This window comes from Taudactylus pleione, unplaced genomic scaffold, assembly GCF_031769625.1.
Source record: "Taudactylus pleione unplaced genomic scaffold, aTauple2 ptg000111l, whole genome shotgun sequence".
NCBI classification, from domain to species: Eukaryota; Metazoa; Chordata; class Amphibia; order Anura; family Myobatrachidae; genus Taudactylus; species Taudactylus pleione.
The window spans coordinates 6,334,614-6,362,228 of NW_028284513.1; positions in this window are offsets into that span (position 1 = coordinate 6,334,614).

Consider the following 27,615-nt stretch of genomic DNA (forward strand, 5'->3'; position numbering starts at 1 on the left):
TATCACTTGGGGCCTTGATTTGTTAATGAAGGACGGAACAGTGATCATTCTGTCATTTATGAACTCATTCAAGTGTGTACGGGCAATTCTCTTTTAGGGACATTTGTTCCGGTGTCAGAACGAATGCCCGTCGCTCCAGTGTGCACGCAGCTAGGCAATGTAGTTTAAATGTAAAGATAGCAGTACGGTTTTATCTTGAAATTAGAGCTAAGCGGTTCAGTTTTACTCTGTATTTTCTGCCAATTTAGCGCAAGTTCAATATTGCAATCTGTTGCTAAAGAAATGAGAATTAAAGGGCTTCATGAAAACTACTCCAATAGCCCTTTAATACATTTCAGTGAAACTAAAATAATGTGAAAAGGGTGTGAAAGCACCCTTTTTCACATTATTTTAGTAAAAAAAGATTGATAAATAAATGTGTTATATGATGAAAAGATTACTGGACATACTGTATTTTATTTAAATTCTTATTCAGTTTCTGGAAGTATAAAAAAAACAATAGTGTTAAAATAAACATAGTTTATGACGTTTTAAAAAGCCCTGAAGTTTGAAACACATTTCTTAAGATTCCCACTTATATAAATAAAAGTTCTACAATAAAATGTGCTAAACAGATTATATGAAGAGAAAGTGATATAATAAAAGTGCAGATTGATGGCTACAGGCATTGTATACATTCTTAGCATAGTTCTAGTTATATCAATATATCCATGTGAATGTCTGTTCTACGCACCGTTAACCATAGATTCAATATCCACTGACATTTTTATATGTATTATTTAGTAACTCATTAACGGATTGTTTTGCTGGAGTTTGAATTTGAAGATATGTCAGCTGCACATCATACTATTAAAGGTGTTTATGCTGCATTAAATTTGTGGAAAAAAAGCCTTTTAAATTCAAGTAATTCACTTTTTCTCTGCCATAGATACAGTTTATACACTGAGATATGTCTCTTATAAAAGAAAGCAATTGATATAAAGCCTACTTTCTATGGTGCACACTGCCTTGTCTTTATTCCATACTCAGTGCTTCAGGCGGCAACCCGCTCACTTGGACACACAGTTGTTAATTAGACACATTAGCAAAGTGATCACAAAGACCAGAAGTGATCGTAAAGACTGTTTGTGCATTCCCGCTGCCAGTGGCGTAAATAATGGGGTCGGGCGCGGCACGTGCCCTGGGCGCCGTTGGACTGGTGGCGCGCATTGGGGGGGGAGACGCGCACCGCCGGCCTGCTTCCTGTCCGCACTACAACAGGAGGCATTGCATAATGTGCACTACAACAGGGAGCATTACATAAGTGGCACTACTACTGGGGGTACTGCATAAGGGGCACTACTGGGAGCACTGCATAAGGGGCACTACTGGGGGCACTGTATAAGGGCCACTACTGGGGGCACTTCTTAAGGGGCACTGTATGAGGAGCACTACTTTGGGCACTGTATAAGGGGCACTGCATAATGTGCACTACAACAGGGGGCATTGCATAATGTGCACTACAACAGGGAGCATTGCATAATTGGCACTACTACTGGGGGTACTGCATAAGGGGCACTACTACAGGGGGCATTGCATAAATGACACTGCTACTGAGGACATGGCATAAGGGGCACTACTTCAGGGGGCATTGCATAAGGGGCACTACTACCGGGGGCATTGCATAAGGGGTACTACTACTGGGGGGCATTAATTTGCATTGAAAAGGAATGTTCCCAGAGTGACGAGAAAAAGTGATGTATTATGTTGACACACCCCATTTTTCAGTGGCCGCACCCCTTGTGGTATGCGGCCATGCCCACTTTTTTGGCACACGCACATACTGGGAGGGGAGACTCCATTGTTCATCTTGTCTTGGGCTCCAAATACCTTAGTTACGTTACTGCCCGCTGCAAAGGTAATTCACTCTCCCCAATTAATGTTAGGGTGGCCTCACTAACTTGTTTTCTAAGTGATCTGTGAGTGGTGTACTGCTAGGGCTGTGTTTGGCAATGTTGTGCATTGTTAAAATGAACCCTACAATACAAAATCCCTCCGACTGTGAAGTGAGGAGGGTTATTGGATTCTTGGATGCTCAGAAAATGAGATCTGATTAAAATTTATCGTCAATTAAAGCCGGTGTATGGTGATGGGAGAAAGTGGTGTGAAATCTATATAATAAGCGAGAAAGCATGTCTGTCTGTTTGTCCTTTATGCACGGCCATAGTTTTGGACCTAACTCCACCAAATTTGGCATGGTGGTGTAGGTTGACCAGGATTAGATTTTTGCTTAGGTTTGAACTTCGTCAGGGCCACACACTGTCACACAATCCCTAAAAATGGGGACACTCTTAAATTACACAGGTTCCAGGGTGGCTGGCTTAAGTGGAAATTTGCTGTCTGACAAAAGCTACAAATGTATCCTTTTAACCTCACAGTCTGAGCAAGTATCTAAATTTCTGACTCATGCAAGTTCATATTAAATCCAGAGTCAGTCCTTTTTAAAGTGAGTTAGTTAGCCCTCTGTGTTTGCATGCAAGGGCATAACTAGAAATTTGGGGGCCACATAGCAAGATCTTTAAAGGGCCCCCCAGGAGGTAAAAAACACATACATTTGCCCCCACACAGAGCAGATTCATGTTATGTCACACAGAGCCCATTCAGGTTATGCCACACAGTAGTACCCCTTATACCATGCAGTAGTAGTGCCCCTTATATATTAAGCCACACAGTAATGCCCTTTACAGATTATACTACATAGTAGTTGTGCCCCATATACCACATTATTCCACATGATAGTAGTGCCCCTTACACTTTATAGCAGAAATGAATGCCTTTTATAACATTATGCCACGCAGTAATGCCCCTTACACATTATGCACCCCAGCAACTCACGTCCCTGTGTCTCTCCAGCCTCTCACCTCCCCCTGTATACCATCAGTAGCAGCAGGTGTGGATTTGGGGCTAGGCTGCCAGCTAACTACAGCTGGTGCACCGACAGGCAGTGGCAGACATGGACAGACAGCCTCGTGGTGCAATTTAAATCTGGCGCCGATCGCGAGCCAATTAGAGTTCATGGACTGGCAGCCAATCAGTAGTCACCACTGTTGATTGGCTGCCAGTCCTTAAGCTCTGATTGCCTCTTGACTGGTGGCACTGTCTCCCCATGTCTGCCTACCTGTGCACCAGCTGCAATCAGCTGGCGAGCCAGCATCAAATCAACAATGCTGCCACCCGGTTCTCCTTGTGTGCGTCACTGAGTGTAGGGGGAGCGCAAGGCCACAGAGGTAGCTCGGGCACCATATCACCCCTTTCACCCACAGTAGTCACGCCACTGTTTGCATGCATGTTAGCAAACAGTGGGGTCCTTTTTAGGATCAATGGAATGGGTTTATAGGCAAGGACAGTGTAAATAAATAAAGGCTGCAGGTGTACTTCAGGGTCCAGTCTTCAACCCAGGCAATGCCAGGTATCCCAGCTAGTGTTCAATAATGTACGAACAAACCTGCATGACAAAGATCGACCAGGACACCCATCACTTGTCACAGTTTTTGGTGTGAGGTTTTTGATCATCCACCTTATAGTCTGTACCGTTCTCCAAATGATTTTTACCTTTTCATAAAGCTCAAAGAGTTCTTGGATGGAAACCGTTTCTGAAGGAATTTGTACAGGTTTGTGCAGAGAACTGCTATTTATAGGCAGGGAAAGTTTGAATTTGTCACCATCAGTGCATGACTTCATGTGATCACAAGTATAAATCATACTGTGAGCCACAAGCCCATCTATATGGAAAGGTGCCAGCAGAGACTTCATTTGGAGTCTGGGGTGAAAGGTGAACTTTTAAGCTGTGAGTGTAGCTTGCTACAATGTGTTTTGAGCATTTTAATATTTTAATGTTACCTGCCTTTAATGACATCTCACTATTTCATGTTCTGGCGCCAGGGCACTGGACAGCAGTGAGGAGTCCATGACCAAAGAGTTCATCCAAGGGTAGTATTACTAAGCCTTGGAGAAAGATAAAGTGGATGGAGATAAAGTATCAACCAATCAGCTACTAACTGTTATGTTACAGGATGTGTTTGAAAAATAACAGTTAGGTTGGTAATTTATCTTTGTCCACTTTATCTCTCTCCAAGGCTTAGTACATAGACCCCTATGTGAGATATACAGTACAATTAATGCTCAGCTATTTCAGGGCAGATGTATGAAGCTCTGGAAAGTGATAAGTTGGAGATTGATAAACAACCAACCAATCAGCTACTAACTGTCCGTTTTCAAACACAGCCTATAACATGACAGTTAGGAGCTGAGTGGCTGGTAGTTTATCACTCTCCAATTTATCACTTTCCAGAGTTAAGGTGCCCACACACATACCGACTTTTCATCCAATTTATCCGATTTCGACGAATCGTGACGACAGATCATGTAAAAAATGGCCAAATCGTGAGTTTCTACTCTTGATCACGATGCCGATGCGCGTCCCCGCTCGTCGTACCTCGCATCTTCAGATCCGCCGTGCTGTAGGGCAGATTAGCCAATCTGGGATACAATGCACTGGCTGCAAGATAGATCTTAAGTCAGATTGGACATTTTTAACTCCAAATCGTGACCACAACTGCCTGGGGAGAGTTCAGGGGAAATTGTGTACATCGGCTGATTGGGAGCAAGTCGGTATGTGTGTGGGCACCTTAAGTACATCTCCCCCTCATTCAGATATATTGTGCTGCTGTTGAGATCTCTCACATCACAACCAATATTGCGATGAAGCTAGGAGGTTTACTATGAAGAGAAAAGTTACTGCCGAAAAACGTAAAATTGCTAACATGCCATACACTACACGCAGTGGCAAGGAAAGGCTCAGACAGACACATCGGATCACAAAAGCATGCACTGGGCATCTTTCAACTACAGATGCCTCCTGCTGCTAATACATATTTATGCAAAGCAGCTTCATCAAAAGATGCAGGTACTATGTGAATTGTGTTCATCTCTAACTCAGGTCAATAGACATCTTCTGTAACCATTCATGCACCACCTTCTCACTCTGGACCTCATTCAGAGTCAGTCGTAGCGGCCGCACGGTCGTACGGCCAACGACCGCAAAATCCGATCGTACGGCAGGTTGATCGTAAACAAAGTGATGCCCATTCGTTAGCTCTGCACCTCCTCTAGCTACCGACTGATCTGATCGTACGAACGAAACAATCGTAGTCAGGCGCTGTCAGTCGCTGGATGCTAATTATGTTCTGAAGTTTGCGGCCGTATGTGTTGTTTTGATGGTCACATGTCATGTTTTCATGGACTATCGATCAGCTTGTTAGGAGCTTGTTGTCAATTATCTAATTAAGAGTGTTTAACTCTTGCTGTTCTTTAAAACGAGTTTTTTTATCATGTGTCAATAAACTTTATTGTTCATTTCGTGGGTGTTTTCTTCGTTCTCTTTTTTTTCACACAATTTAAAAAACAAAGTAAGATTTATTATCTGTGAATGTACTGTTGATAAGTGGGTTAACCTTAAAAATGCATGTGCATTTTGCGTTAGGATCATTTGCACTCTTATGTTTGCAATTGCACACTGCGTGTTGTAGCCAATCAAATGTGACCTTATTTTTCGGGCCACATGATTAAAGGATTGGCCAATAGTGTTTTTTTTTTAAACTGAGTAAATATTTTAGCCAATCATCTTTTTTTTATCCCATGTATTTTTCATGTTTTCTGAAAAATCGGCCATTGCCATCATGAGAGCCGCGGCCTTTACCCGTTGGGAATTGCTGATCCTGGTGCAGATAATGGACAGGCGGATTACGTCCGCACAGACGCCCATTTCCAACCGCATAAAGCGGGTGGCCTATGCGGAGGTGAGGCGAGCCCTTAGAAGTGCGGGATACAGGCGCAATATAGCGCAATTAGCGAGGCGCTGGTTAGATCTGCGCCGCCGGTCACCTGTCCTTTTGTTGAATTTGTGGGCGCGACTACCCAGACGTAAGTATGCGTTTGTATAAATGTAATAATTAGTGGACTGTTAAAAATGTATGTTCCTTTTCCAAATCTTTTAGTCAATGTTAAAAAACCCTCCTGTAAGTTGTCCCTATTGTCCTGAATGTGTAAAGTGTACTTGTATTGTGTAGCCGAAATTAAAAACTAAACTTTTTTTTTTTTTTTATCTTTAAATTTTAGAAACACAGCGGAGACAGAGAAGGGCACGCAGAATTGGAGGAAATGCAGGTGCCAACCTGCAGCCCTCACCCTCACATTCCCCATCTGCTCAACCCAGCCCTCCCTCCCCACCACCATACTCCCCCAGTAACCCTCCCTCCCTCTTCCAATACTCCCCGAGTATTCCTCCCTCCCCTTCCCACTCATCCCAAATATCCCAAATATCCTCTCCCTTTGATATCCGCCACTCTATTTCCCCTCCCACCATTCCCCCAACTCCAAATTACTCCCCATCTCCTGCACCATCTCCGGCAACATCTACATTGGGGGTTTTGCCACACCACTCTGATGGTATGTGTTTTGTAATCTTTTTTTGGTGTTGTTGTTATCCATGTTTTTGTAAACATTTTTGGGCGTTGGATTTTTGTTGGTAATTTCAGTATGGGTGTCAAAATCATTGCGCAGTAATGCTGTTATTCAAAATTTCGAGCTTATGTTTTTTTTTTATTGGGGACCACAAAAATGTATGCCCTTTGGGCTTTTAAAAATGTTTTTTATTTTAATTAAAAAATGATTACATTTGGATTAGTATTTTAGATTTTAAAAAAACATGTCACAGAACTTGGCAAGGTGCTAGGAACCAGACTACCCTTGTTAATGTTGTGTACACTGTGTTTAAAATGTACTAAGATGTAACTTCATTAGGAAAAGTGATGTTTGCCATAGCAAACAAACACATTGTATTTTTGGATTATCAAGAACATTCTAGAAGTGAATACGTGCATTGTGTTTTAAGGATATGGCCATCATGACTTAAGAATACACCTCCCATTATTTTTAACATCATCATAGGGGTTTTTGGCTTATGCCACATAGTTAGGGTTTCCAATTGTTTTTACACCATAAAAGTATAAACATATTAATAATGTTGTGTGGATGAAACTTTCAAACACACCCTAACATCATTGTGTTTACCCACTTTTTGGTACATTGAATAATGTGTAATGTTCAAATGTTGGTAATTTTTAATAAGTTTTTAAACTAAAAAAAAATGTTTCTGTCCACAGATCTAACCCACATCCTGGGGCAAATTAGGGAGGAGCTGAGAACCACAAGTGGACATTTATTGCAGGCCTACTGCTGCCTCCAACGCATTGTGGGGAGTTTGGAGCAATTTTAGTGTTTGTTTTTCATATTTGGACATTTTTCAAATTATTATATTACATTAAAGATTTTGTTGGTCAAACATTTGTCCTCTTTTTTTGAACAAATTAAAGGGTGTAATTCTGCATTTCAAATACTTTGTGAACAAAGCTGGGTGCCTTTCCATAGTGTAAGAAATGCAAAAATGTATTTGTAAACCTTAAGAACATTTGCAGTAATGTGAGAAAAGATAGAAAAAACAATAGCGATCCACGCCACCCTGGGCAGCTTAAGACAAGACAGTAACCTTCACAAATTACTTTCAAAATAAAAAAGGAAAGAAATCTCAAGCGCTCCAAGTGGCCGGGACTGTACAAATATTCAGTAGATAATGGATACCACTGCTGATGGTACAGTGGTAATTGATCCATTTAAATAAAATGTCATAAGTTAAAATATATTACAGTCTGAAGAATGTTCAATATATATGGATAATGGTAATCACAGTAGAAAATATGTACTCAATCCATATAAATAGTAGTAATCCAAATGTAGTTTTTCTCCAAGATATCTGGTTAGTGCACTTCCCAAAGAGATGACTTCTCACTGTGGTTCTCCTTCCTCTCATATAGGTTTACAGTCCCAATATATGAAAAATAAAAGAAGGGATGCCAACATAGCATAAAACCATTTACATTTATTTATAATTGTGCAATTTAAAACAAATGGCCGCGTACCGTTAGAGACCTTTTAAGAAAGGCACAATGCAGAACATATAGGGGTATTTTGCTCCCCCTATAGAGCACTACCTTTCCCAATGCAGGTACTACCAGTCAGCAATCACTTTAGTCAGACTTTCTGACTAAAGTGACTGCTGACTGACAGGGCACCCCTAACCTAGGCTGATAGCCCGGGACTATCCCCACCACCCCTGGGCGGTGGGTGGAAGGTTGATTGTGTTAATGTAGTGTAATAACAGAATATGTTTAACATTGTCTTTACAATAGAACTGCAGGTCCCAGCAAGCCTCCCTCGCATGCTGGTACTTGGAGAACCACAAGTACCAGCATTCAGGGCATTAAGGGCCCATTGGGACCTGTAGTTCACCTGTAAAGAAATGTTGAAAGAAACACACACACCGTACACAGTATAAATTTAAGAAACATACATGCACTCACACATGTACACACACATGTACACATACTCACCTATGTATCCCTGTAGCATCGGTCCCCTTCTCCAGTAGAAAATCTATAGGGTACCTGTGGGAAAATAAACATATTCACCGTCTCCTATGCGTGTTTCTGTAATCTTCGGTCCAAAGTAGGCATCCATGGGTGTGGGTAAAATAACAAACTGAAAAACGCGACCCTTGTACTAAGTAATAACCATCCTGGTTAGGATGGTTATTACTTCCCGAATGAAGAGCTCAGATGCTCTTCATTCGGGAAGTCCGTGTCTGTGCCTTCATTTGCTGAGATAGGTCAGCCCCCGCCTCTCTCAGCCAATGAATGTCTCCCTCCATTGAACTCAATGGAAAGCCGCAGGGTAACTAAAGTTTATACTGCGATTCCCATCATTGAGTTCAATGGAGGGAGCCGTTCATTTGCTGAGAGGCAGGGGCCGACCTCTCTCAGGCAATGAACACTCAGACATGGACCTTCAGAGGAGGAAGCCGCATCTGAGCTCTTCATTCGGGAAGTAATAACCATCCTAACCAGGATGGTTATTACTTAGTAAGAGGGTCGTGTTTTTCGGTTTGTTATTTTACCCACACCCATGGATGCCTACTTTGGACCGAAGAGGACAGCAACACGCATAGGAGATGGTGATATGTTTATTTTCCCACAGGTACGCTATGGATTTTCTACTGGAGAAGGGGACCGATGCTACAGGGATACATAGGTGAGTATGTGTACGTGTGTGTATGTGTGTGTACATGTGTGAGTGCATGTATGTTTATTAATCTTATACTGTGTATGGTGTGTGTGTTTCTTTCAACAATTCTTTACAGGTGAACTACAGGTCCCAGTGGGCCCTTAATGCCCTGCATGCTGGTACTTGTGGTTCTCCAAGTACCAGCATGCGGGGGAGGCTTGCTAGGACCCGCAGTTCTATTGTAAAGACACTGTTAAACATATTCTTTTTCTTTTTTTTACACTACATTGACACAATCAACCCTCCACCCACCGCCCAGGGGTGGCGGGGATGGCCCCGGTCTATCAGCCTAGACTAGGAGTGCCCTGGAGAGGGGGGCCCCTTTATTGGAGGGGTCCACAACTCCCCAGGGATCCCTGGTCTGGGCTGACTAGCGGTCAGGGCTGATGCTGCGGCTGGGGGGCCCGGTGATAGGGCTCCTCTGGCTGTGGCAACAGTCCACTGCTAGAAAGGGTCCAGGGCTGGTTCTGTGAATTACAGGGAGACCCTATGCAAATTTTTCCCTGTAATTCCAGAACCAGGACTGGTGCCCATAGCCCAGTGCTGGTCGAACTAAGTACAGGGAGACCCTACACAATTTTTTCCCTGTACTTAGTCAACCAGGACTGGGTTTGAAAAGTTCGGGACTGGTTGTGTTTTGTGGGCGGACGTCATGTCATTTTTTTTTAACATTTAACTCTTTATTTGCTTTTTACAGTCAGATACATTCAGGCATCTCACTGATGTCTGCATGTGTCTGTGTCAATCCGACCTGCTCATGCTCAAATCAAAAGCATGAAGCAGGTCTATTCATTTGGGGATTTGAAGTTCGATTTAAAGTCCGATTTTGAGGTCGATTTCAAATCGAATGATAGTAAATGAGGGTTTTGTGATTTGGGCTATGTAAAAGTACCAATGTTTTCCTGATGTTCGATTTAAGGTCGATTTTACATTCGATTTGGCCTTTAGAAAATGCCCAAATGCAAAATCGAATACAAATCGAATGAAAATCGCACCTGAAATCACTCAAAATGCCAAATCGACCTTTAGTAAATTTACCCCTAGATGTGTTACCTTTAAAACAGGCAAATCAGTGCACAAAAAGAACACTTAAGGCTGAAGAACAAACTAACTAAATATTCACAAGCTTCACAGATTCCTGATTCTAAGGGTGTCCATGTGTGCTATGTGTGAGTCTGACATTTCTGATTCTGACACTGTAATCCTAGAGAAGGCTCCTTCCAAAATTTCTGAACACACTGCAAATGTTAGGATAAGCACTGGGTGCGGGCTGCACCGGGTGACCCCATCCAAGGGGGTGACACCAAAATAGCAGAGCTGCTCTGCTATTTTGGTATCACCCCCTCGGATGATGTCACCGAGAAGACAGTACCCAGACAGAGGCAGGGGAGAGATTGTGTGGGCTGCCCCAGCAGCTGTTGGAGCACTGGGTAAGCCCACTGTGTGCCGAGAACAGGGGGTGGGAACTTCCCCAAGATCAGCACACATAAGGGGGCATGGATTTGTGGTACGAAGCAATGCCCCTTCCACGAGGCTATGCTTCCACGGAACCTTGTCCCTTTCGCTCTTGCGAGCACCACCCTGATACTAATGAGGATGATAATGAAGGTGCTGGACAAGAAAAATAATTTGATAACATTCAGGAGGATGATGCTGCTTGTGTTGAATTAAGTCATACACCAGTGGCAGCACTTCAATCCAGTTATAAGAAGCACATTATCATACCTGGGCAAAAGACAAAAAAAGGCAACTCTTCTTGTTGAAACATGTTTACCCATATCCTTACAACATTTGTTGAGGCATCTGTATAATTTTTAGTGCCAAAGTAAGTAGAGGTAAGGACATTAACCATCTAATCACCTCCTCTTTGTTACGTTATTTGCACCGAGTTCATTGAAGTGTTTTATCAAAATCTGGAAAATCATATCTAATTACAAGAACTCCAGCATCAGTATGGATAGATACCAGCACATGCCATCTCCCCACCAACATCTTCATCATCAATCTCCTTATTAGCAATCAGAGGTAGTCCTGCATCCAATTTTCAAAGGCAAACTGACTCCCATATCCATTATTCCCAAGAAGAATCATTGTGAGCTAGGGCTGCTGCTGCTGGGGTTGAATCTTCATCACAGAAGGGGACAAGAAGACTAGTCGTTTTAGGTAACAATTGACTGTGAAACAATAATTTTCAAGAGGAACCATGTATGACAGCTGCCATCCAGTTGCACAGAGGATCACTGAAGCCATGACAGCTATGTTAGCATTAGACCTGCATCAAATATCAGCCATCAATGCATCTGTGGTTAATGCAAGAAGCGTTTTGTTTTTGTTTGTTTTTTGGATTTGTATGTACTAATTACTATTGATACCTGCTGGTCCACAGAAAGATGAATAAATAAATAAATAATCAAACTGCAAACCAAACAAACAAATAAAAAGGAGGTATGTAAATACTTAAATAAAATTAAGAAAGAAGAAAAGAGGATGAGTTACTTTGAATAGAATTGAAGATAAAATAAAAATAAAATCAAACAACAAAAACGAAATGTGGCTAGTGCAAAATTAAATGAAATTGATAAAGTGATATTTAAGCATAAATGTTTACACTCCTTTTGTGGGAATGATAGGTGCCCGCTGCTTTGGTGCAGTGCAAACGGGTAACTGTCCCTATCTTACCCTAAAAGCGGCGTTGTCCTTTGTTGCTGGTGAACATGTGCCGCTTGATGCTGTACTCGCTCCCACTCTGCTGTCAGCGTACTGTACCCAGTCTGTTAGCGGGGGTTGCAGCTCAGCATGCAGCGATCTCCGCTGTGCCTCCGGCAATCTTTCTGGCCTCTGGCTCTATTGATGAAAGGTGGCTGGTGGCTTGTGTAGTGGTCTGGGCCAGAAAGATTGCCGGAGGCACAGCGGAGATCGCTGCATGCTGAGCTGCAACCCCCGCTAACAGACTGGGTACAGTACGCTGACAGCAGAGTGGGAGCGAGTACAGCATCAAGCGGCACATGTTCACCAGCAACAAAGGACAACGCCGCTTTTAGGGTAAGATAGGGACAGTTACCCGTTTGCACTGCACCAAAGCAGCGGGCACCTATCATTCCCACAAAAGGAGTGTAAACATTTATGCTTAAATATCACTGGTACTTTATCAATTTCATTTAATTTTGCACTAGCCACATTTCGTTTTTGTTGTTTGATTTTATTTTTATTTTATTTTATCTTCAATTCTATTCAAAGTAACTCATCCTCTTTTCTTCTTTTTTAATTTTATTTAAGTATTTACATACCTCCTTTTTATTTGTTCGTTTGGTTTGCAGTTTGATTATTTATTTATTCATCTTTCTGTGGACCAGCAGGTATCAATAGTAATTAGTACATACAAATCCCAAAAAAAAAAAAAAAAACGCTTCTTGCATTAACCACTTTTTACACTATTTCGAATAGTGTCAACAGAAGCAGCTATAAATTTCACAGGTGTGCTACTAGATTTTCAACCAGGACAATCAATGCATCTAGTTTTGACGATTAGTTGAGGTCATGTGTCCATGCTACCAAATTCCATCTCAATTCTATTTTACCAGAACAGCAATTCCTCACCTGTACCAGGATATTTAACAAAAAGTTATTATTTGCCTACAAAATGCCATTGTACCGACTAACCACTTAACTACAGATATGTGGACAAACGATACTGGTCAGATTAAAGATTACATGACTGTAACAGCCCACTGGGTGAGTGTATCGCCTTCAGCAGCAGTATCTAACACACAAAGCCAGCTCATTCACAGACAGAATACTCTCTGTATCATTGGCTTCACTAAGAAGCATACGGGTGTTAATCTGTTGGGGAAACTCAGGGATGTGATAACAAAATATCTTCCCTCACTAAGACTCTCCTCAGGATTTATGATTTCTAGTAGAGATGAGCGGGTTCGGATCCCAGAGATCCGAACCCACCCGAATTTCAGGGATCCAGGGCGATCCGATCTCCCTGCCTGCCCCGGATCCCTGACCCGAGGCAAAACCTCGGGACCCCTCTGTCGAGTGGCGAGGTTTTGTTTTGAGCGGGCTTAACGCTGATTGGCTGAGAGAGCTGTCACGGCTCTCAGCCAATCAGCGTTAAGCCCATTGAAAACAGCACAAAAGAGGAAAAGAAGATGGCTGCCGCCATCCCCCGCCGCCTGACACTGCCATCACCCCCCACTGCCGACACCGCTGGCACCCCCACTGGCAGCATCCCCCGCTGCTGACACCACCGCTGCCGACACTCCTGCACTGCTGCACAACGTACTTAGCGACTCCCACACTGCCGACACTCCCACACTTAGGACACCACCAGCACCCCTGCACTGTTGACACAGTCAGTAAACCTGCACTGAGGACACCGCTGACACCCCCACTCTGCGGACACTGCCGGCACCTTGCATTGAGAACACCCCTGCACTGCCGACACAGTCAGCAAACCTGCAATGAGGACACCGCTGGCACCCCTCCACTGCCGACACAGCCAGCAAACTTGCACTAAAGACACCGCTGGCACCCCCGCACTGCCGAAATCTCCGGTACCCTTCACTGAGGACACTGCCAGCACCGCAGCACTGCCATTCCATGTACTGAGGACACCATCAGCAACCCCGCTATGCCACAGTAAGTGCACTATTGGTGTATCCAACCCACACTGTATAGCACACTGTATCCATGTTGGTAATTAGAAACTGAACTGCCACATGTTAGTGCCGCCCACTGTGTCATTTAGCTTAGTCAACCAGCTAGCTGGATGCAACCTTTTGGCCTTAACTAGGTGAAGCAAATAATATTTTGAGGTGGTCAAAATTGATTGGAAATTTCTGGAAATTTTGTAAGAAAAAATCCAGATCCAATACCAAAACACGGGGGTCGGCGCACATCTCTAATTTCTAATAACACAAGTAACATTATACAAGCATTACAACTGGATGAATTTGAACATCTACCATATTTTGCACACACAATAAACTTGATGGTTTAGAAATTCTTAAAAAATTACAAGTACTATATGTGCATTTTGCACTGAAATTTCAAAATTGTTCACTGTTTGTATGTAATGCAGTTGTCTCAGCATTCAAATCATACGGCACATGTTCTTGAAACTGTAATAACTTTCTCTGACTCTGTCTGAACTTTGTTGTGCTTGCCTCCAATGCCACAACCAGGAAGTCCAACAGACCTTATTTGCTAAAAGACAGAAATAATTTTGTCTATGTAACTACTCATATTGCTGCATTCACTCAATCTGGTATTATACAATACATGTCTAAACAATACACGTCTCTAAATGTTTCTTGCTTATGAGACCTCCATCTTGAGTTGCTGCTTGTAGTGCTGTCCACATGTGTTTGCTGATTCTTTCCCATGTATTATAGAGTATATGTGTTGCTCTACACTATGGCCCTCATTCAGAGCCGCACGTTAACAACAGTACGCTCGTTGCGTTCCGATGTTGGCTAACCACGCATGCGTCGGTGTTACACTGCGCATGTGCGTACGGCAGATTGCGAGCTTTTTTTCTCTCGTTCCTAAAATAGCGTACAGGAAGTGACATGTCAAATGTGATTGACAGAACAGGGCGTTTTTGGGTGTTGACGGGGGTGGAGATGAAAAAACGCAGGCGTGGCGAGGCGTTTTTGGGGCGTACATACATTAGCAGATGCGAACGTCAAATGTGTTCGGACCGTCTCATACGTCACTGGAACATCCGCTTTCCCTTCAAAATGCTCGCTCAGCTTAGGGTCAGGATTACTCGACCACATTGGCGATGGCCTTCTCCTCCGTCCCGGGACTCAACGATTAATCGCGGCTGGTCAGTAAAGTAATTAGTGTTGGATTGAAAACCGGCTTGGTATGTGTTTGGAAAGCAGTTTATTGGGATAGCACAAAAGCGTACGCAGGTGGAAATCAGAGCTGCTAATGTCATGATTACACAATCAATTAGCGTACATTTTGGGTGTTTTATTTTGGCCACAATTTGTTGGTTATGGCCTATTGTAACAATAATGTCATCATGTTTTAATTAGCTCCCCTTTTTTTTGGTTTACTGTGGAATTTGCATCGCTATGTGATTTTTGAAGCGTTCCTTAAAGAGGCCTTTTTTTTTTTTTAAGAGGGTCAGTTTTTGCCTTTAGGGCCAGGATTAAATGTAACCCATTTGTACAATAATGTCACAATACAATGTCAGTTTTTTGTTTTTAATTTATTGTATAAACACCAACAAATTGGCCTAATATTTTTTGGCCTTTTTTTTGTGGCAAAGATATTTGTTAAAATAAAAAAAAATGCCATAACTGGTAACATAAACGTAAATACCAAATTTATAAAAATTTCACAAGAAAGGAGAGGGAAGTTTTGACCAGAAAGGAATATGAGCCAAGCACAGAAGGAGTGTGGGCAAAGTCGCCATTGCTGTCACCGTTTTCTCGCCCGTTTGGCTGGGTGAGGGTGGGCGCCAGACCGGGTCCGGGATGCCATCGGGCTGGCCTGTCCAGAGGCAGATGTTGTGGCCTCTGGACTAGGCACAGGGCTAGGCACATTTGGAGGATTGGCTGATGTTGTGCCAGAGGTGGAGGATCCGGATGTTCCGGCAGGAAGGGAGGTCGGCTCCACCATGTGCTGGCGAACGAGCTGCTCCAGGGCATCGGCGATGCGGATGTTGGCCCTGGTATTTTCCGCCAGGGCCTGAGCAATGGTCACGTTGGCCGCAGCATTTTGCTCCAGGGCCTCAGCCACCCGTATCAGACTGGCGTCCATCCTCTGCAGAATCTCCATATGGAAATCCGATTTAAAATTGAGTTCTGTGAGGAGGCCCACTGCCTGCGAGGGGGCACGCCCTGGACTGGCTTCTGCAGGGTCCTCAGCCGGATGTACTGGTTCCTCCCCTGCAGAGCCAGCAGAAATTCTGCGGCCAAGGCTCCCCTCTGGAGCAGACTCATCCGCCTCTGTCTCTGTTAGGAAAAATGCGAAAAGACTCACATTAGAATCTACATATTGGCACAATAGCATTTCAGAGTTGGTGACATCACAAGACTTACCTTGGCCAACATGAGGAGCCGCAAAGTCTGGCATGTCCGTATCCATGTTGGACACGCCAAACACCTCCACAGCCTGCACACACCCCTGTGCCAGCTCTTCTAAGTCTGTCAACTCCAATGACACAGGGGTGGGACCCCCACCTGTCCCCCTTGCATGCCTAGCCCTGTCGGCAAGTTTTTGCTTGAGACGATATTTGAAGTCTGCCCATCTGTGGAATGAAATTGGAACCATTATCCTTTGTTTTACAATGGGGTTTGTTTATAGGATGGAAAAGTGTTTACTTACCGCCGTTTGACATCCCGGGCTAGACGGACATAATCACCCACCCTATTGACAGCAACGGCGACCTCCTCCCACATTCTCCACTTCTGGCTTTGGCTCATATTCCTGGCTGCCTGGGGCAGGATGTCAACGCACTTCTGGATCAAAACCTCCATCTCCTTGCTTGTGAAATGTGGCTGCCTTTTTTTTTTGGCAGCTTTGGCGGGTTGACTGGGGCCAGCAGTCTCTTCCATGTCATCCTCCTCACCTATTTGGGTAAATATGCAGATTTAGCCACTTCACAACTTTCACAATATTATGTTTTAAAAGAATCATTGAGACAAAATGCATGAAGGCCTTACCGCCTGATTTTTGGCCATTGTTTCCCTGGTCTGAAGCCATGTCTCTGCTTCCAGAATGAAATCAACCAGAAATTAAATGTGATTTCGTGACGTATTTATACATGCGTCCTTAGTTTGCGGCCGCATCATTGATTGTGCGTCCCTATGATTCATCCTTAATTTGTGCGGGAAAATAAACACTATTTATGGCTTGGTGTGTGTGGAGTCGAGGTTGCGTTGTTGGTTTGTTGGCGGTTAAGGTGGTTGGATTTGGTTGTTTGCGGTTGGAGGATTTGGCGGAGTTTGTTTATTTTTGGTTTTGCTACAGTTGTTTTGGTTTTCCGTTCGCATTTTTTGGGTTGATTTTTTTCCATCGTTTCCTGATTTGGTAAGTTTTGTGCAGTCTAATTTGTGGGCAATTGGTGTCTACTTCTGGTTTTTGGTTTTATATTTTTTTTTTTACACTAATTTCATCTATTTTAGTTTGTTTTGGCTTTCGGACCCAAAGACCTTTTTGTTGGAAATCTTATATATTCGAGTTGGGTAAGTCCATTTTTTTTCTTGCATTTGCGAACTAATTAACGCATTTTTGACAGTTGGTGTAGTGACTTGCATTTGCGAACTAATTAACGCATTTTTGACAGTTGGTGTAGTGACTTGCATTTGCGAACTAATTAACGCATTTTTGACAGTTGGTGTAGTGACTTGCATTTGCGAACTAATTAACGCATTTTTGACAGTTGGTGTAGTGACTTGCATTTGCGAACTAATTAACGCATTTTTGACAGTTGGTGTAGTGACTTGCATTTGCGAACTAATTAACGCATTTTTGACAGTTGGTGTAGTGACTTGCATTTGCGAACTAATTAACGCATTTTTGACAGTTGGTGTAGTGACTTGCATTTGCGAACTAATTAACGCATTTTTGACAGTTGGTGTAGTGACTTGCATTTGCGAACTAATGAACGCATTTTTCGAGGCTTATTCATCATGTAAACCAGTTTTGCTTTGCCCTTTTCCATTTTTGGGGTCCATTTGACCCCTATTTGACGTACAGTGTGCAATGTCGTTTTCATCGATGGCCAAATGTGTGTTTCGACTATTTTATGTGTTGGCTTGCACCAATTTGACAAACAAAAAATCACCCTCTACATTTTTGATGTCTCATTTTTGGCTTTTTTACAGTTTATACGTATCATGACAATACCCCGGCATGTAAGCAGCTATGGATGGTATCATAAAGCTAAGTTGTTTTATGTTACTTTTGGGGTGACTCAAAAGCCTTACATTGTAAACTTGGAATTTCAGGTAGATCTGGGGCGAATTGTTCTGGCCCTGCTCCCGGAAGACGACCAACCTCAAACTCGTCCCAGGCGTAGGCATCGTAGGCATGCAAGGCCCCAGATATTTCGAACACGTGTCACCCTTTTTGGAATGCCCGATGATGAGGTTTTAAGACGCTACCGTCTACCTCCCAAAATCATCATAGACACTCTCTCATTAATAGAAAGTGATCTTGAGCGGCAAATTGACAGTCCAACAGCAATACCACCACTGACGCAATTTATGGCGGTGTTACATTTCTGTGCCTCAGGATCATTTCAAACAACGGTGGGAATAGTGGCGGGCATCTCCCAATCCTCCTTTTCCCGGATCCTGAGGGCAGTGATGGAGGCACTTTTCAAGCACCTCCATCATTTTATTAAAATGCCTTTGGATATGGGTGCCCTTAGTGTGGCCAAGGCCAATTTTTACCAAATAGCTTGCTTCCCACACATCATAGGGGTTGTGGATGGTACTCACATACCACTTCAGCCTCCAGCACGGCTGGAGGCAATATTTAGAAACCATAAACACTATCACTCCCTGAATGTAATGGTGGTATGTGATGCCTCCCTCCAGATCCTGTCCCTGAATGCTAAATTACCAGGAAGTGCTCATGACTCCTTCGTCATCCGGCAATCAGGGATATGGCAGAAATTAACCAACCTACAAGCTGGTGATGCGTGGCTTCTGGGTAAGTGGAGACCTTTAGTACATAACAATGTTAAGCTTGATACACAGTGGTCCTGATGTTGGCTAATTTTTTTCACAGGAGACAGTGGATACCCTTGCATGTCCTGGCTGCTCACTCCTTATTTGGCTCCCACACCAGGGCCACAAAGTGCGTATAATTCCGCACTTACAGCCACCAGGCAAGTGGTGGAGCGCTGTATCGGCCTTTTAAAAGGCCGATTCAGATGCCTCCACCGCTCTGGTGGAGAGCTCATGTATGTGCCGGATATGGTGTCTAAAATTGTGGTCCTGTGTGGGATATTTCACAACATTGCCATAAGGAGTGGTGTCCCAATGCAGCCAGAGGATGCCTTACCTGAGGATGGCCCCCCCGAGGTTGGTCGTAGGTCAGTATGTGGGGGGGCCATACGCGATGATGTGGTGGCCAGATTTTTTAGGTAAGTTGTAACAAAAGTACAGTGTTTATACCTAATGTGTTTGTGTTTGTTTGCGAACATCTAATTTTGTGTTTTTTTTCTCACCATCTTCTGTTTGTTCACATAATCTTTGGCACTCCAACGCTCACTACTTCCTGCTACCCTTACCAAACCTGGATCTGGTCCTTTTGGGCATATATTCTGGAACCCATATTGCAACGCCATGTTTGTGGAATCATGTTGGCATGGTCCTTCGTCAACCAGTTCTTGATTTTTTGTTTTTATTTAATTATTTCTTGGTATGTGTTGTATTTGAATTTATCACTGTGTTCTTTTTTTGGGAGTGACCACTTTGTTTTCTCTGTTATGTTGTGAATAAATGTTTGGAGAGTGAAATGGTCTTCCTTTTTTGGGACGTTAACAGCAAGTGTAACCAGGTTAACACAAGCTACATTTGACTAAGGGGTAATCCAGTACTGACGCCAGTTGAGCTAAACTGAAATATGTTTTCAGATTCCCAACCCACACCCAAAGGAAGCCTGGCCCAACCTTGGGATTTGTAAGATTGGCCTAAGCAGCTTGCGCACCAACTAGGAACCTGTAAAATGTCGAAATATGTAATTGACACTACACCCAAAAAGGGAAATTACATTGTTACTGTTATGTGTTTCTTGTGTCTGTTTGACATACAAAGACAAAACACAATCTAACTTTTAAAAAAGGGAAATCCTTGCAGGAACAGTCTACTTATGTCATGCTAAACTATCTTGGTTTTGGATTTAAAAAATGAGCCAGAACGTATATTTGTCAGAATAAATTTATTTAGAAACGATAACAAAAAAAAAAAAACTACTGGCGAAGGAGGCCAGACAGCCGGTCGAGGGCCACCAGAATGCCGATTACATGTTGCCGCATCTGGCCAACACAATCCGCCACCTCTTGCCGACGCCTCTGTTCCTCTGTGGGTGAGAAAAGTGTGTGGGTTAATACAACAATAGGGAATCCACATTAAAAAAACAAAAACACAACGAAATCACTCCTAAACCGAAAAAAAAAAAAAAAAAAGGGGGTGCTGCCAAAAATACAAGGCCTATGTACAAATTCCCACAGGTGTGATATGTGTATGTTGAAATCACCAGGAAGAGGTAAAGGCAAACTGCAAAATCACCAAAAGTCAAGCCACAAAAACACGAAGAAAGGCACGACACATGATTACATACAAACAGTTTGTGCTTTTAAAAAAAAAAAAAATACAAACATACCGGGAGCCAAAACGGGAGCTCCGGAAATGCCTCCATGATCCTCCTCGGAGGATCCGTCATTCCCCAAAGAATGGGGAGGAGTTATGATGGACTCCGGGGAGGGGGTAATTGGAAGAGGGGTGGGTGGAGGAGAGGGGGAAGTGGGACGGAGGGGAAGGAGGCCCGACATTTCCGGGAGAGGGTCTGGGAAGGATGGGGAGGAGTGGGGAATAGGGGAAAGATTTGGGGTGGAGTGTTGGCTGGGGGTTGGGGATAGTGGCCGGGAACGCCGTCTGGACGGACGGTGACGGCGGAGTCTTGGCTGTCCCCCTAAAATATGACAAAGAAATTGCGGTTAGTTTATGGACAAATCCGGGGACCAAAACTAAAAAAAAATAAAAACCCCAAAAATAAGCCAAATAGGAGTAGAATGAATAAATCAGAAATAGAGGGAAAACATGCACACGCAGATATGAGTACAAATAATAAATAGGACAGACAGGAAAACATGCACACGCAGATATGAGTACAAATAATAAATAGGACAGACAGGAAAACATGCACACGCAGATATGAGTACAAATAATAAATAGGACAGACAGGAAAACATGCACACGCAGATATGAGTACAAATAATAAATAGGACAGACAGGAAAACATGCACACGCAGATATGAGTACAAATAATAAATAGGACAGACACGAAAACATGCACACGCAGTTTGCCCCACAAACACAAACATTAAAACCACAATACATAACACTTACTTTCCAGGATCTCCATGCGAAAGCATGCCAGCAAGCGGGGCGTTCGCCGTTGCAGGTCGGACCACCTGCGCTCCAGCTGCCCGATGTTGCGGCGTGAGCCGAAGGACCGCAGGCGGGACCGCGCCTCCGCATACGCGGAGCGCTTCTGCCGGTTGGTCATGGGTTGAGGTTGGCTGGTGATCCGGCGATCCATGACCTCCGTAAGCACCAGCAGCTCGCGCCTGGTGAATGCGGAGGCTCTCATGATGGCAATGGTGTTTTTCTTAAAAATCATTTTTGATAAAGTGTTTAAAAATTTTCTGATTGGCTAATGTATTTTGGAAATTAACAGGAGCAATTTTATTGGTTAGTGTATGAGTCATGTGTTCGACAGGGCCAGAAATCTCTGGAGAGTTATGATAGGCTTGATGCAGTGACATGCGTAAGCAAATTTAAATAAAGAAATGAACCCAGGGAAATATGCGGGGATCCACAGCAATAGAACAATTGTTTAATTGTGGTTCACATGTTTTTTGAACAATAAAAGCGAATGTTTCATCCGTACGTATTCTGCGGGTAAACACAAACACGGACAAGAGTAAAGTTTCTTGCATTGTGTTGAAAAAAAACAAACAATTAAGCTAATTGATACATTGATTGGCATGATACGATTGAGGGAGGTAGGCAGAATAAAGGAGCAGGTAATCGACATCTGACAAGGCCACTTCCTGTTTATACTTGTGTGTGCGTTCCTTTCAAGCCATTTCGGGGATGTACGCTCGCTATTTCGTACGCTCGTTAGTTAGAGGAGGGGTCGTCAGAGATTAGGGAGGAATTTTAAATGCGAACGAAAATACGAGCGAGCCATTGAATTTAAATATTTTTGTACGTACGCCTAACGTACGTGCGCTCGCTTGCGAGTGGGTCTGAATGAGGGCCTATGATTCCCATGGCTCTCTCTATATCATATGGGCTTGAACCTGCATCTGGTTCTACAGTGACCTTCCACAACCGTTCACGCTTTAATTGCATTTCCATAGCAAACTTCCAAGTTGTATCTAATTATCGGCACTTTTTAGCTTAATAAACCCCATTATGAGTGTAGCTCCCATATTTATGCTTCTTACAGACATAACTACTGTATGCAGCTTCTGTACTTTAATCAGCTTCACCGCTGCTATACTATGCTGTAAACACTCTGTGCTGTCTTCATGCTTAAGATGATAACTGTGTGCTGCTCTGGGCATCCTAATACAGATGTGTCCTCATACATCTAGCCTCAATAAGCCATGTAGCGCGAAAATGCCTGGTGCGATGAAGCCACCAGGGGCCTGATTCAGCATGGATCGTTATTCTGCTTATACACACGCAATGCAGTTGCTAATATCAGCGGTGATATGCAAATGTTTGCAATCACATTGCGATCGCAACCTAATATAAGGACGCCCACTTCCCCTTACACACATCCATATACTTTGGCAACATAGCAAAACAATCGGTAACATTGAGTAACATCGGAACCTCACGCACAGTTAAGGAAGGTCAGACCTCACTCAGGAGTTGCTTCTGCGCATGCTATGTGGCCTCAGGCTGCATATGGTATCGCTGTGGATAATTTATGCATGCTCCTGCAACGCCGTCCCAATGCACTGGCGCGCCTGCGTTCACCCGACCACCCCCCCTTTTAGCACCCACAAAAGGCACTTCCTGTCAATCACTCTGGGATGAGTCTGCGCAGCCTTTGTGATCGCAGTCCCGATCTCAATAGCTAGGTCGCGCACTGCGATGCAAACGCATGCACCGTATGCAACAATCAGCCGATTGCGTGCATATAAGCATTTGCGATCCTTGCTGAATCAGGCCCCAGGTCCCGTGTGACTCTACTAGTGCCAGGCAACTTTTTTGTGTCTTTTTTTTGCTGAAATGCATCTTATGGGGGTATTCAATTTGGAGTGAAAAGTCCATGCTGGACTTTTTGCTCTACATTGGAGGTTTGACGGGGATAAAGCATCCGGCGCGTGCCCGCTTTATCCCCATATTCAATTAGGAATCAGCGAAAACGGGAGCCGGCGGAAAGGTAAGTATCGCAAAAAAAATCGTGAATTTTCGGGAATTGTTCCTGGGACCCCCCAAAAGATGTTTTGACATGGGGGATCACTATGGGTACCCCCATTTTTGCCTGCTGAAGGAAGTCTGGGTTTTTATTAGCCGCGGCAGATGCATAAATGCGGCATTGAAGAAGGGGTGAAGAATAGCATTTAGATTTTATTTTTATTTTTTTAAACTATTTCCATCAAATTTGGGGTACATGAAAATGGGTGCAAGCATATTTTTTAAGTCCGTAAAGTTATTTTTCAAAATTCTTCAAAAATGCAACTGCCGCTACTACCCACATTCTGTAAAACACCTGCCGCATACTTGGGAACCCCTCTGGAATTAATTTCGGTACTTTAGAAGTTTGTCCCCCATTTTTTTTTTCACCCCAAAATGAAACTTAATTTTTGGGGGTGTCCCGATTTTTTTTAAAAAAACTTTTTTTGACACAGATATTTTTTAGGGGGCATTCCCAGGGGTGCAGGCTATTTTTTTAAAGCCTACACCCCTAAACCCCAATTCTGCACTTTTTGTAAAACATGGTGAAAAGTTATCCCCGTCTTTTTACAAAGACCTTTCGCACCAGCAAAAAGTCTTTATAATTGAAGACGGGGATAATTAAAATAGGCGAAAATTACGTCATCGGTGATAAATTATCACCAATAACGGATTTTTGCAGCCAAATTGAATACTGCCCTATGTCGCAAAGAGATATACTAGATTGTGCTGAACAATTTGATAAGTGACACTTGCATCGGACTCTGGCGGCTCGCAGGTCTGAAGGGCATTTTTTTTTTTTAGGTCCGGCCCTCATACCGCTTGCTTAGCTGTGGGTGACCACCCACAGCTTTTGCGAGCAGCCAAGTGATGGCCGCGATGGTCGCGACCATCTCAACATTATCCTCTGAAACTCTCCTCCACAGAGGCCTTCCTTGGAGGATGGCATCAGGATTCTGACAGCCGGGATCCTGACTGTCGGCATTTCATACCCAACCCTTCAGTGTGTTTATTCAGCATGCTAGCACTCATGCTGCAAGTCAGAAATCCCTCCAAAACTTAGTAGGGGCGCAGCCATGTTGGATTCAGTCACCTGACTCTCTTCCACCAGTGCTGCTCCCAGACCAGCTGAATCCAATCCCTGGGGATCCACCCCTATAAATTCCATTTCCTGACAGGCTCACATTGCCAGTACAACATCGCTTCTGCTGAAGTTACAGCTCTGTATAATTCCAGTTCCAAGTCTGGTTATTAAGGGCCTGATTCAGAGCCGTTCGCTATTTGTGGTCGTTCGTTCAAAAACAAGGGGTGGCTATTCAAATGATCCGTTCACAAATTGCAGTCTGTTCCCACCTCTAAGTCTGAACAAGAGAGCAAAACATACGCTCGTTTATTTGATAAAAACGCCCCCTGGCCGCACGCACCATACGTCATGTCCGCTATTTATTAGATTAATCGAGTACATCGTACAGCGTATGAACTGCTCGCTATTCTTGTGGTTGGTGTTTTCAACCGCTATTTTGCGAGCAGGTCTGAGTTAAAAAAAAACAAGTGACGTGGTCAATGACGCTGCTGTATTAAATATGCACTCCCTTAAAACGCCCGTTTTGACCTTTAAGCACGCCTGCGTTCGGATCTCCACTCCCCGTTTTCAAGCACCTTCCCCTGTTACCACCCACATACGCCTCATTCTGTCACTCAAAATAGCAGGCCCTCGCTATATTGCGTACCAACGATTTTCGGCCGCACTGACTGGTTCGCGCATGCGTACTAAAAACCGTATGCATGCGCAGATGTGCGAACATCGCTCGGAACGAGCGTACTGCCGCTTGCGAGTGGCTCTGAATGAGGGCCTAAGTCTCCAATTCCATCTAGTACTCCAGTCTGGTTTTACCACAGAGACTTGTTCCTAACTACAACCATTGGTCCCAGCCGATATCTCCAACCATTGGTCCCAGCCGATATCTCCAACCATTTGTCCTAGTCGATATCTCTAGTCATCGGTCCCAGCCAACATATCCAACCATCAGTTTCAGCTGATATCTCCAATCATTGGTCCCAGCTGATATCTCCAATCATCGGTCCCAGCCAATATCTACAGTCATCAGTCCCAGCCGATATATTCAAACATTGGTCTCAAACTATTCCAATACTTTAATTCTTCATCATCAGTCTCAAACCGATCCAGTACTTAAATTCATCATTGGTCTCAAACCGATCCAATTCTTCAATTCATCAACATCGGTCTCAAATCGATCCAGTTCTTTAATTCATTAACATCAGTCTCCATCTGATTGTCTCCAAACATCAGTTCCAATGCGATTTTCTCCAAACATCAGTTCCAACCTGACTGTCTCCAAACATCGGTTCCAATCCAGTTCTGCTTCATCATTCCATATAATCGATTCTACTAAATTAGTTCCTATTCGATTCTACCACTACAGTTCCAATTTTCCAATTCAGTTTCCAATCTAATAAACTTGTTCCCTACTTTTCTCGCCTTAGGGCTCATCACCTTCAGCAGTTCCACTGCCTCCAATCTTCCCTCATTGCATGAGGAAGTCCTGGCACAAGTCACTCATATTCAATCATGCCTCACTAGGCTCCACTTCAGCCTCCCATGCCTTTCCAACCAGCTCCAACCCTCAGGAGTGGCAGGCCCCATTTTCTGGGCATGCTGAAGCCAGTGGCTGCGTCCTTGGGTGCAGTTTCACTGACCTCAGTAGCTTAGTTTTGCCAGACATCCTGAGTAACCTGTGGGATGTTTGCACTGTAAATCCAATGTTGCATCTTTGGATGCAGTCATCGGGTCTGAGAAGCCAGAAAGGGTGTCTTTTTACAAAATACGCCACCTGCGGCATTAGCCTATGCACTCAGATCTGCTGCGGCCTAAGACGCAGCACCGATCCAAACAGCGTCCACTTCTTATTCAGCCCGTGTGTTTGTGTAGGGGACACATCATAGCATGTGCTTGCTCTGGGCACCAGGGTTCCATGCTGCATATCTGCAATCACTGGGTCGTAGGTCAGAGTGAGAATAAAGGGGGCCCTGCCTGTTATATCTGTACTGGGCCCCACAGTTTCTGATGGCAGTCCTGGTTATGTGACACGTGTTGCTAAGGTTTATAATCTGATTCCTTTACAGCAACATCATCTGCTGCTTTAACCTTGCCAGGTAGCTTGACAGAGTAGCCACAGGCTTGGCCACTCTGCACCAGGGCTTTTGCAATATCGCCACATTGCTACAAAAATTTCTATAAGCTTTTGTTAATTAAATTTCTGGTTACTAAAAAAAAATGTAAACTACAAATCTTCCTTTGTGTTATTCTTGGTAACATAAGTAATGTAAATATTTAAACATGTACCATATATACACTACACTACTTACTTGACAGAGGTAACATAATATTATTAATATGTCCCATATAATATTTATGGTAAACAGCATTACTGTGTTTAAACATGCAAAACAATGTAAAGCTGTTCTGTTTGCAATGAGTTAGTGATACCTGGGAAGTCAACAACTATGTACACATAAAAATATATTACTACATAAATGCATGTGTATAAATATATGTATGCTAATGTATCCCTAACAAAATGTTTTTCTCTATAAATATGGTTTTTTTGGTATATTAATAAACACAAAAACACACATTTTTGCCCAAAAGTTTTACTTAATATTTCTCACAAACAAATTCAGATTTTTTTTCTACAACACTAAGGGTCGTATTCAATTAGCTGCGTTAAATCAGTTTCTGCGGAAATGTATCGAGCTGCGTTAAATCAGTTTCTGCGGAAATGTATCGCAGTTTGCAGGGGCTGGCGGCAGGTGGATTTTTTAATGATTTTTAAAACTTCACTTTAGCAACTTAAAAATATGCTAGCACCCATTTTCATGTACCCCAATTTTGTTGGGACTGCTTATTTTCTACAACAAAATCTGCTAAATGCTATTCTTCACCACTTCTGCATAGATGCTAAATAGCAGCTATTGAGACCATTTAAGTACCCCAAATACCTTCAACAGGCCTATTCGGGGGTAACTAGAGTGAACCCCAATGTCAGTGCATCTTTTGGGGGGTGTCTGGCAGATTTCCCAAAATCTGCAAGCACTTTTCGCATATTACAGTTTCGCTGGATCCCGTTTTCGAAATTTTCTAATTGAATATGGTGAAAAGCGGGCACGCGCGTGATACTTTTCTGCACTGAAAACAGGCGAA